The following is an 11,922-nucleotide window of genomic DNA, read 5'->3' on the forward strand; positions in this document are numbered from 1 at the left end:
CATCAGTCACTTGACATTTATAATACTCTAACCATCCTATTTTTCACATCTCATTTTTCGTGTGCACACTCCTGCTACATGTCCTGTATGCTGACACCTAAAACAGCTTACCATTGGAGGAATAATAGTAATACCTTGTCAGGAAGTCATCCCTCACATTGAATTAAAACACTCAGGCTATCTTGTAATTCGTTTTGAAGCTGAACAGACTAATTTCTTCCTACTTTACTTCCTTTAAGGTTTCCACCAGTGCCCTCAACTGTAATATATTTCTTGTTTATCTAAGTTTTTTTAGTCAATATTTAGTTAGAGCCAATATTAGACTTTTTTTTTCAAATATATAATAGTATCATCAATATTGGATATATACCAGCCAATAAACTGTTGCCTCTACTGTTGCATTTAGAATACCTTTTCAATTATTTAACATTTACTTAAAATGATTCTTCAAAAACAGCTAATCTAAAATGAATATATTTTTTCTTATTGCATAATAATGTTAGGATGTCTAAATTCACATACACTACCAGTCAAAAGGTTTTGGACAGTAAGATTTTTTCTTTTTTTTTTCTTTTAAAGAAGTCTCTTAAACTCACCAAGCCTGCATTTGATCAAAAGTACAGCAAAAATGGTTAATTGTAAAATATTTTTAATAAAAAGAAAAAAAAAAGAAAAAAAGAAAAAAAAAGAAAAAAGGTATTTATTCCTGTGATTTCAAAGCTGATTTTTAGCATCATTACTACAGTCAGATGATCCTTCAGAATTCATTCGAATATTCTGATTTTCTTATCAAAAACATTTATTATTATTAGTGGTGCTTGCCATAGGCAAAGCATCACTATTACTATTCGACATACTTATTATTATTATTATAATTCTTACTTCTTCCGTACAGATTTCGGCGCGTAACTAGTCCCGCAGTTTTTGTCGTAGACCCTCGAAACGGGCGTCAAATCGTGCGTCCTATATAGACTCGGTGTGCTATGACTTTTATAAGCGATCGGGGGTACGATGATGTCACACGGGGCAAAAAACCACCCCAAAATTTACAACGACAATGCATTACGGCCAACTTTGACGGGACGTAGCGCAGACCCAGAATTTCGTAGAAACACGTGATTCACCACATTTGGAGAGACTGTCAAGCTGTGCGAGAACATATCTCGCAATGGGGTGTAAGTTGTACCCCTGGGGCGCAAATGCCCCTCTTTCGTTCAAATTTTGGCGCGTCCCTCGTCCCGCAATTTTTGTCGTAGACCCTCGAAATGGGCGTCAAATTGTGCGGCCAATACGGGAATGTAAATCCCCGACTTTTATAAGCGATCAGGGGTACGATGATGTCACCTGGGGTAATAATTCGGCCCCAAAATCCCATAGACAAAGCATTGGGACGAATTTTGACGGGACGTAGCTCCAAGCAAGAATTTCGTAGAAACACGTGATTCGCCACATCTGGAGAGGCTATCAAGCTGTGCGAGAAGACTCCTCGCAATGGGGTAAAAGTTGTACCCCTGGGGTGCAAGAGCTCTCTAAATTTGCCCCATTGACTTTCTATGGTAAGGGACGTCCCATGAAAACCCATGGTAATTTACATAGGGATTTTGCATTGGGCATAACTCAGCATCACATTGGCCTAGAGACATGGAGGCGGGCTCATTTTACTCAGATGGCCAATCAGACTCTACGGATCATCATGAAGGTGTCAAGCCACGCCCTAGCAACCATTTAAGGCACCCTAGCAACTGATCCCATAGACTTCCATTATAAGGGCACAGATGCATATCTCTGGATCAGAGTATCATAGAGACATGGGGGCGGACTCCTTTGAGTCGGGGCAGCAAACGCCCAATCACCAATCAAAATTGACACTCCCTAGCAACCAAACAGAGTACCCTAGCAACCCAAAGCCACACAGGCATATCTTCAGACCTGAATGTCACAGAGACATGGGGGTTGGTTTAAATTACTCATACTGGCAACTACACTTTACAGTGTAGTTATTGGCCACTCCCTAGCAACCAAAGAGAGTACCCTAGCAACCCAAAACCACACAGGCATATCTTCAGACCTGAATGTCACAGAGACATGGGGGTTGGTTTAAATCACTCATACTGGCAACTACACTTTACAGTGTCATCATTGGCCACTCCCTAGCAACCAAACAGAGTACCCTAGCAACCTAAAGCCAAACAAGCATATCTTTTGACCTGAATGTCACAGAGATATGGGGGTTGGTTTATATCACTCATACTGGCAACTACACTTTACAGTGTCGTCATTGGCCACTCCCTAGCAACCAAACAGAGTACCCTAGCAACCAATTAGCAAGACCTATATTTTTGTATCAGAATGTCGCATAGACATGGGAGTTGCTACTTTTAACTCATGCTAGCAAACTCTCAACACGCTACACATGCTAGCACTCAATAGCTTCATGCTAATAGCAATTAGCTAAGGGCTAATCAGGCAAAGACCTCTATAACACTCCATTGTAATGATCTTTGACAACTAGCAACTGCCTACCAATGACCTAGCAACTAGCCCGGGTACCTTAGCAACGGCCCTAGCAACCACCCGGGTACCCTAGCAACCGCATAGCAACGGCCCTAGCAACCACCCAAGTACCCCAGCAACCACCCTGGGTACCCTAGCAACTGCCCTAGCAACCACTCAGAGTACCCTAGCAACCACATAGCAACACCCTAGCAACCACCCCAGGTACCCTAGCAACCACATAGCAACACCTTAGCAACCACCCTGGGTACCCTAGCAACGGCCCTAGCAACCACCCCGGGTACCCTAGCAACCGCATAGCAACACCCTAGCAACCACCCCGGGTACCCTAGCAACGGCCCTAGCAACCACCCCGGGTACCATAGCAACCGCATAGCAACACCTTAGCAACCACCCTAGGTACCCTAGCAACGGCCCTAGCAACCACCCCGGGTACCCTAGCAACCACCCTGAGTACCCTAGCAACGGCCATAGTAACCAGCCCGGGTACCTTAGAAACTGCATAGCAACACCCTAGCAACCACCCCGGGTACCATATCAACGGCCCTAGCAACCATCATGGGTGCCATAGCAACTGCATATCAACACCCTAGCAACCGAGGGCCGAGTTTTGCCACTGCAAGCACCACACACATTTTCTTCAGGAAATGTACATATCTAGTATTACTATTACTGTTCGCCCTGACAAAACTTCGGCGCGTAACTCGTCCCGCCCCGTTTAGCGTAGAACCATGAATGAGGTCTCAAATCGACCGGCTCATTGAGGAGAGGTGTGCTATGACTTTTCTAAGCGATCGGACCTACGATGTTCACACAGCGGAGGAAAAAGCGGGATAAAAAATCCCATTGATTTACAATGGCAGAATGTCTGTGAATTTGAATCTCAACTGTCACTTTCTCACACACACACAAAGGCCCATAGGAACTTCGGTGCGTAATTTGTCCGGTGCCTTTTGACGTAGACCCATGAATGAGGTGTCAAATGTTGCGTCTTATTAAGGAGAGGTGTGCTTTGACTTTTCTAAGCGATCGGACCTACGATGTTCAAACTGCGCACGAAAAAGTGGTCAAAAATATCCCATAGACTTTCATTGGCAGAATGTTCATACAGGCCCATAGGAAATTTGAAGTGTAACTTGTCCCACACCGTTTGTCACAGACCCATGAATGACGTCTCAAATCGACCGGCTTATTGAGGAGAGGTGTGCAATGAATTTTTGAAGCGATCGGGCGTACGATTATCGTAAAGCGGGTGAGAAATTTGGGCAAAATCTCTGATAGACTAACATTGCCATACAATTTGTGATATATCTTTGGATCAGAAAGTCATAGAGGCTTGTGGGTGGGCTCTTTTGACTCGGCATATAAGTAGTGACCTTCATAGCCAGACCCTAGCAACCAATTACATCACCCTAGCAACCGAGGGCCGAGTTTTGCCACCGCAAGCACCACTCACATTTTCTTCAGGAAATGTACATATCTAGTTATTGATTATTATTATTACTGATGAACAAAAAAAACAGCATTTATCTGAGATCTTTTGTAACAGTATAAATCTTCTATTCATCAAAGAAGCCTGAAGAAGAATCATGTGAAAATGTAGCTTTGATCACTGGAATAAATTACATTTTAAAATATATTCAAATAGTAAGCAGTTATTTTAAATAGCAAAAAATATTTCACAGTATTAATGTATTTGCTGTATTTTGGATCAAATAAATACAGGCTTGGTGATTAGAAGAGACATATTTAAAAAAAAAAAACATTAAAATATTACTGTCCCAAAACTTTTGACTGGTAGTTAAGCATTTAAAACTATAAATTTAAAACATTTATTTCGATAAGAAAAAAAGTTGATGAAAAGTTGAAAAAAATCTTTGACATCGGCTCATCTATATTAGATCTTTCAAATGTCCTTCCATATTTTTCATAGACCAATAGCTCAATAGAAAAGTATAAAAAAGCCTAATTTGTTGATATTTCTAAGAATGATTTATCAAAACATATTTGATTTGGCGAACAAGAATAATTGTTAGTAATCTCTTTTCCACACAAGTCTTTTTTACATCTGAGGGGTCAGACCAGTGCTAAAACAGGAGGGTTTCAATTTTTTGGAAATGCTTCTGTAATTTGCTTATAATACTATAAATTGGACATTTCCTTCATTATTGAACCAAATACACTACCTGTCAAAATTTTTTGGACAATAAGATTTTTAATGTTTTTATAGATGTATAGATGATTCTGCTCATCAAGCCTGCATTTATTTGATCTAAAATACAGCAAAACCAGTATTATTGTGAAATATTTGTACTATTTAAAATAACTGCTTTCTATTTTAATATATTTAAAAATGTAATTTATTCCTGTGATTAAATTTACATTTTCAACATTATTACTCCAGTCTTCAGTGTCACATGATCCTTCAGAAACCATTCTAATATGCTGATTCGCTGGTCAAGAAACATTTATTATTATTATTATTATTATTATCAATATTTAAAATAGTTAAGTACATTTTTTCAGGATTCTTTGATGAATAGAAAAATCCAAAGATCAGCATTTATATGAAATAAAAAGCTTTTGTAACACTATGCCACTCAAAAGCTTGACGTCAATATAAATATATATTTTTTGAGGGGAAAGAAAATATAGAAATTAATAGTTTTATTTTGCAAGGATGCTTTAAATTGATCAATAGCGATTTATAATGATAAATGCTGTTTTTCTGAACTTTCTATTCATCAAAAATCCTACTGTCGAAAAACTTTTGACTGGTAGTGTATTTATCTGTAAGATTAAAAAAAAAGGTAACTATATAAACATATATAAATAAAAAAATAAAAGCTGCCAAACCAATCAAATCACAACTTAAATACATTAAAAAAATAAAAAAGGTGGTTATTTTTTGTTCTTATCCTGTTCATTTTATATGCAGCAGCTTGTTTACTGAGACAACATACACAAAAGAGAATGATTTAATGGATCCCAGTAAAATAAAATATCTCATCTCAAGTCCTTAAACTCATTGGAATGGTTCCAAATTATGATTTTGAAATTCTAATTAGAGCAATTTTCTTATTGGAATCCTTTGGGATTTTTTGATCTTCTTGCATACTCCTCAGGTCCATATACATTTTTGAACACTCTGCGTGAAGTCCTTCAAACAGCAACACCATCAAACAACATTATAGTGCTGCTGCAGTTATAAAATGAAATTTTATAGAATGAATAGCAAAATATAGACGTATTTAAACTCCTGGCATGCCACCTGTCTCTACCTGACGCACATCCTCTCAGAAACTGTCGTCATCATGATTATCATTACCCAGGCATTGTGTGCCTCATGCCAGGCAGAACTATGTGGTGATCAAGACTAATTATTCTCATCTTTGCCATTGAGGAATAAGAAAACGCAGGTTCAAACCAGGCCATTCACCATGCTCGGAAATCATATCAGGGTCACGAGGCTTTCTCAAAAGAAAAAGCCATTGTGTGCACGGGAATAATGAAATAGAAGTCGTGAGCTTGAAGCTTTTAATGTGCGGTTTCAGATATTTTTTTTCTCCTGGAATTATTAAGGCTGTGCTGGCTGATCCTGGAACAGTACTAAAAGTGATTTCGCACCCACAGAGCCTCAGGCAGCTGAGGGGAAGTGCTCAGCAGTGTGCTTCATCACACAATAATACAACGTTAATGACACAGAATGGTGTCTTTCTCTGGCCCTGAAAGACGTCAAGGCAGGATGTTTAAGGAACGGTGGTCCTAATTACGCTTTTTATCCCCAACTCTGACGTGATTGATGGTTTCAAAGGAGATGCATTATTGATCCACTTCACAGACAAGTTGTATTGATTGTGAAATCCTGATGGAGTATGACTTTTCCTCCTCCTCTTACTTTCTCCCTGCCGCTAGAATCAGGCCTGGAAAATATGACCTCTGGGTGCTTTTTAAAATGATCGTCCTGAAAGTGTTTTGATGAGGATGTGACAGAGGATGCCTCAGCTGCGTGGCTTTGTGTGTTGTGCTGCAATCATGTGTAATGGCTGAGCAAGTCGGAGCCGCATCTCTGCCTGAGTAGCAGCTACCCAGCACGGCTCAGCCAGCTCCTGTCACACGCCTGTCGTATACTCAACATCTCCGCAGCTTTGTTATTCCTCCTTGCCTGAAGAAAGGTCGCAGTGCTGTGCTGTAACTGCGGGACATTTCTATCTGTGTGTGTGTGTATCTTAGCCTGGCAAGCCAGACCCACATAAATGTAGGGTCTGGGCACTCTCCATAGACAGGGCTCAACCGGAGGGGTGGGATAAACGGTTGTCTTTCAAACTCCTCTCCACGCAATAGGATAGTGCTACAACCAATCAGAGACTTAGTCTGTCAGGTGACGTAGTCTGTATGGCTCTGGACGTAGTCAGAGCGACGGAGATTTTTAACGAAAATCAGTGCACTGTGCAGTCTGTCAGCCAAATAATAGACATAGATGGGCACTAAACCTTTAAAAGTAAACAAAAACATGCACAGACAAATCCAAATTACACCCTGCTCTGATGTAGTATACGCAAACACCGGAAGGGGAAATCGGTGAAAAAGTCCAGGATGAGTTTGCGTTAGCAAACGTAATCTTTTAGCTTTAAATGGGTTTGAACAACCAGGATAAGCGCAAGTAATTACCATTTTGAATAGCCGCTATATCCACAATCTCTGTGCACTGTGTGAACAATGAGTGTCGTATACACGCCACAGATCGCTTCCGGTGTTTGCGTATTCTACACCACAGCGCGTTCACATGTAACGAGCTCCTGCTCAGGACAGATGGACGTGGCTGTGTATCCAAAGTAAAAAATTATATAAATACTGTTAAGTTTTCCACACGTAATTCACAGAACCAGGAATTCATGTCTGACGGAACTTATGGTCGCAGGTCAGGCGTCATCATGTTAAGCCCGCCCACCGACTCGTGATTGGCCCGGTACATCTTGGATTTTTCGGAATTTTAAGTGAATTGAGAGTAACTAGACTGACCTTGGAAGCAAATGTAATTTGCTGCCGCTAGGGGCGCGTCTAGATTCTAGGCTATGTGTATCTGCCTTCACTGCAAAAGACGAGGAGAGATCTACTGAAATATTTGACATGACAGCAGTTATTCAGCATCCACAGCTCCTAAACAATAATGGCACAAGCAGCACAAACAACCCTGGGACGAGGCAGTCCTTTTTTATGCTGATACAGGACTTCTAACCCTGACTTTTGTTAATTAGAACCTACACATGAGCATAGATCAGCAAAAAAACTGTCAGAAGTCATTTTTAATAGTCAATGTCTTTTTGGAGAAACCATTTAAAATGGTCTAAAATGTTTCAAATCAAGCAAGATGAAAACTTGCATACTTACAAATCTTTTACAAATCTTAAATCTTTCAATGTGACATTATGTTTTACATAACTTTTGGCTCTGCAGAACTTTTCTATATAAAAACCACACAGTTGGATGAATATTTAGATGGTCATAAGACCACACTGAAAATGAAGACTAGAGGTTTCTTTGAATTTAAGGCTAAATTACTAGGATTCAATTTCCATATAAAATTACTCAGACACTTGCCAGAAAATGTCATCTCACAAAACCCATGCAAACAAGGAGAATTATGAGAGAAAGAGATGAACCAACAAACACTGTGAAGGTACTAGAGGTTATACACTACCAGCCAAAGTTTTTGAACAGTAAGATTTTTTATGCTTTTTTAAAGTCGTCTCTTCTGCTCAACAAGCCTGAATTTATTTGATACAATTTATTTGATGTCTATTTAAATTATATGTAATTTATTCCTGTGATCAAAGCTAAATTTTCATCATTACTCCAGTCTTCAGTGTCACATGATCCTTCAGAAATCATTCTAACATGCTGATTTGCTGTTCAATACACATATTTTATTATTATTAATATTACCAATATTTAAAAGAGTTTTTCTTATAGACAGTACTTTTTTTCTGGAAAGAAATTAAAGAAATTAATACTTTTATTTAGCAAGGATGCTTTAAATTGATCAAAAGTGATGATAAAGACATTTATAATTATAATTATAAGTAATTGTCTCACTGAACTTGAGGTTGAAAGTGATTTTATTGTTTTTTGCATGGTTTCTTGTACAGCACTTTGGTCAACTTTTGTTGTATTATTATGAACATTGAACATGATGTTACAAAAGCTTTCTATCTTTAAAAAAAACTTAAAAACAGAAAACTTCTACTGTTTTAACATAATAATAATAATAAATATTTTTTGAGCAGCAAATCAGAATATTAGAATGATTTTTGAAGGAGCATGCGACTAAAGTAATACTAAAAATCCAGCTTTGAAATCACAAGAATAAATCAAATTTTTAAATAAATTCAAATAGAAAACAGTTATTTTAAATCGTAAAAATATTTCAAAATTCTATTGTTTTAGCTGTACTTGGGATCAAATAAATGCAGGCTTGGTGAGCAGGAATGACTTTAAAAAGCATTAAAAATCTTACTGTTCAAAAACTTTTGAACCGTAGTGTATGTAGTATATTGCATGTATTAAAAGTTACAGTGTGCATAATAGCACTAAGCTTTAATGGCTGGTAAAGAAGAAGTTTTTACTCAAAAATATGCGAAAGCACATCTATACGTCTATATATCCGAGTTTACTTATGGTGACCTAGTTCTAAAGTGGAAAAAGATTTTATGGTTGCATGAGACCACAAAATTACAGATGATGGGTGTGTTGTGAATGTAACGCTGGCCGCGTCTCAAAAAACCTACAGTGAAATATGATGGGCTAGCATCATGATGTCTGCGTTTCTTGAGCTAGGACTGGACATCTTGTTAAAATAGACAGAAGAATGCATGGTGAAAAATACTGCAAAATACTGCAGTATGTATCTGTGTTAAAAGAAAGTTTGTGAGAAAGATCATCTAACGTTCATGGTTGTGGCTCTAGAACAAAAGGTAGTTAAATCCCAGTTATCTCACACAGTGATTATAATAGCACATAATTAGCAACAAAAATCTTTAGAAGTTGTGCAAAGTGTGTCTGCACAACATTTTTAATGACCGAATACCTAATTAGTGCTTTTAAATACAGAAGAAATGTTAGCTCCAGATTAGCAATTACCTATATAAATTCTGATCATATGTAGGTCTAAATGGCCCATATTCTCAAATGATCTGTTAAGAGCAAGATAAAATAAAGGTAGACCAAAGTGATTGTATCTGATATATTTGGGTCTCTTCCTGAACTTAACTATTCATTGCTTTTCCTTACACAAACAAATCTTTGCTTCAGTCAAAATCCTAATTTTCCTTGGTTCCTGAACGTGTTAGGTTTTGTGAGTTTTCTCTAAGACGATATGCTGACAGATTGTGAGCCACCTGATATCCCTTCTTCTCCCCAGTGGAAGTGTTTTTTCCACTCTGCGCTGCTCCTGGTGGACTAGCTTTTGATGGGAGATGGAAAAACACATCTGTTCTCTCTGTTTACCTGAGCGGATGAAAACAACATACGTACAATCTCAGCGGCTCTAGTTAGGGATCATATTCTCAGCTCTTTACTCCTCAAAAGCTCCTTTTACATCAAACCTAACAATAGTAACTTTGATTCAGAAGGCCTGTCTGCTTCATGCTAGACCAGTGAACTCCAGGCTTTCACTGTTAAAGTAAATATTCAAAGGTAGGGCTGGGTATTGTGACCAATTTGGCAATTCGATTCGATTCTTATTTTTATGGTTTCGATTCGATTCGATTTCGATTTCGATTTCGATTCGATTCGATTCGATATCGATTAGCTATCAATATTTCATTTAAAATGTTAGTTTTGCAGACATGGGATCCATATTTTGATATAAATGCTGGTAACTGAAACTCCCCTACTTAAGTTTATTACTGAAATACACATCTACATTAATAATAGGGTGCACACAGTTGTTTATTTTAAATAACTTTTATTTTAAATGAACACTGTAACAAGAAGTCATAAATATGTGCATCCATTGTACACCATGTAAACAAACTGCAAAATGCACTTTACTGTAAAAAAATAAAAAGACTAAATGTGCAACAGTGAAATCTATTAAGAACTTCAAACATGTTTAAGAAATAAAACATTTTTCTAAATTCAAAACAGGCCCATCATAAAGCCCTTGTCTGCATATACAAAACATTCTAACTGTCCATAAAACTAACAGTTCTTAACTACAGCCTAATCATTTTTGATCACCAGATTTTTCTGCAAAAAAAGCAGCTGATCAACATGTTCTGATCTGATCTAAGGCAGCTCCTTTGCGCTGTGATTAGATCACCAGCAGTTGAGAAAACTCTCTCAGCAGGAACACTAGTGACACCTTCAGGACGAGAGGTGAATATTCATATCCTCTTACGTGAAGCACGTGCATTAAGAATCGATTCGTGGATTTCCCGAATCGATATCGTTGCGTTAAACTGAAGATCGATTAAAATCGGAGAATCGATATTTTTTACCCAGCCCTATTCAAAGGGCATGGTACACACGCTATCCAGCTTATTTTTCAATGTGGAAGTAAGCCATTTTCTGTGAAGATTTTCTGTGAGATTTCCGGTTCATTAGCTGCTATAGGGAAATAACTAGAAGAATAACAGAGTGCAGTAAACAGCAAAACTGTTTACATTAAAATAATATGGTAATACACAACAGTTTGCAATATCAATCAACAAAATAAGCTGTTTTGTACAGCAAAAATTACTGGAAGCAATTCACTGGAAGCCATACACATTAAATGTACAAATGACCACGCCCATTCTTATGAGAGAAATTGCGGATAGGCTATGGCAAGCCGTTTTAGCCTAAAATATACGCGTTACTTGTCGTAATTGCATTTTTACTAGTAACAATTCAATTAGAGAGTTCTCTAAATCAATTTTTACTAGTTACAATTACAATTAGAGAGCTCTATAATTCAATTCTTACTAGTTACAATTCCAAATAGAGAGCTCTACAAATGAATTTTTACTAGTCATATGTTTCCATTGACTTCCATTCATTTTTAATTACAGAGCTCTACAACATAATTTTTACTAGTAAGAATTACAATTAGAGAGCTCTACAATTGAATTCTTACTAGTAACAATTACAATTAGAGTGCTCTCTAATTCAGTTTTTACTAGTAAGAATTCCGATTAGAGAGCTCTCTAATTTAATTGTTACTAGAACTGAATTAGAGAGCTCTTTAATTCAATTATGGAGCTCTGCAATTAAACATATCTTTAATGTGGTTTTTTAATAGTAAAAATTGAATTATAGAGCTCTAATTGCATATTTACTAGTAATAATTAAATTAGAGAGCTCTCTAATCTGAATTGCTACTAGTAAATATTGATTTAGAGAGCTCTTTAATTAGAATTGTTACTA

At 37.5% G+C, this 11,922-nt stretch overlaps 1 protein-coding gene across 1 annotated transcript in view; it reads right to left on the reverse strand.

Moving 5' to 3' along the window:
• Positions 1–11,922, reverse strand: part of fam222ba (family with sequence similarity 222 member Ba) — an 89,774-nt gene that overhangs the window by 76,833 nt on the left and 1,019 nt on the right. The gene's annotated exons all lie outside the window — the stretch shown is intronic.

The sequence above is a fragment of the Garra rufa genome, chromosome 5 (assembly GCF_049309525.1).
Source record: "Garra rufa chromosome 5, GarRuf1.0, whole genome shotgun sequence".
NCBI classification, from domain to species: domain Eukaryota; kingdom Metazoa; phylum Chordata; class Actinopteri; order Cypriniformes; family Cyprinidae; genus Garra; species Garra rufa.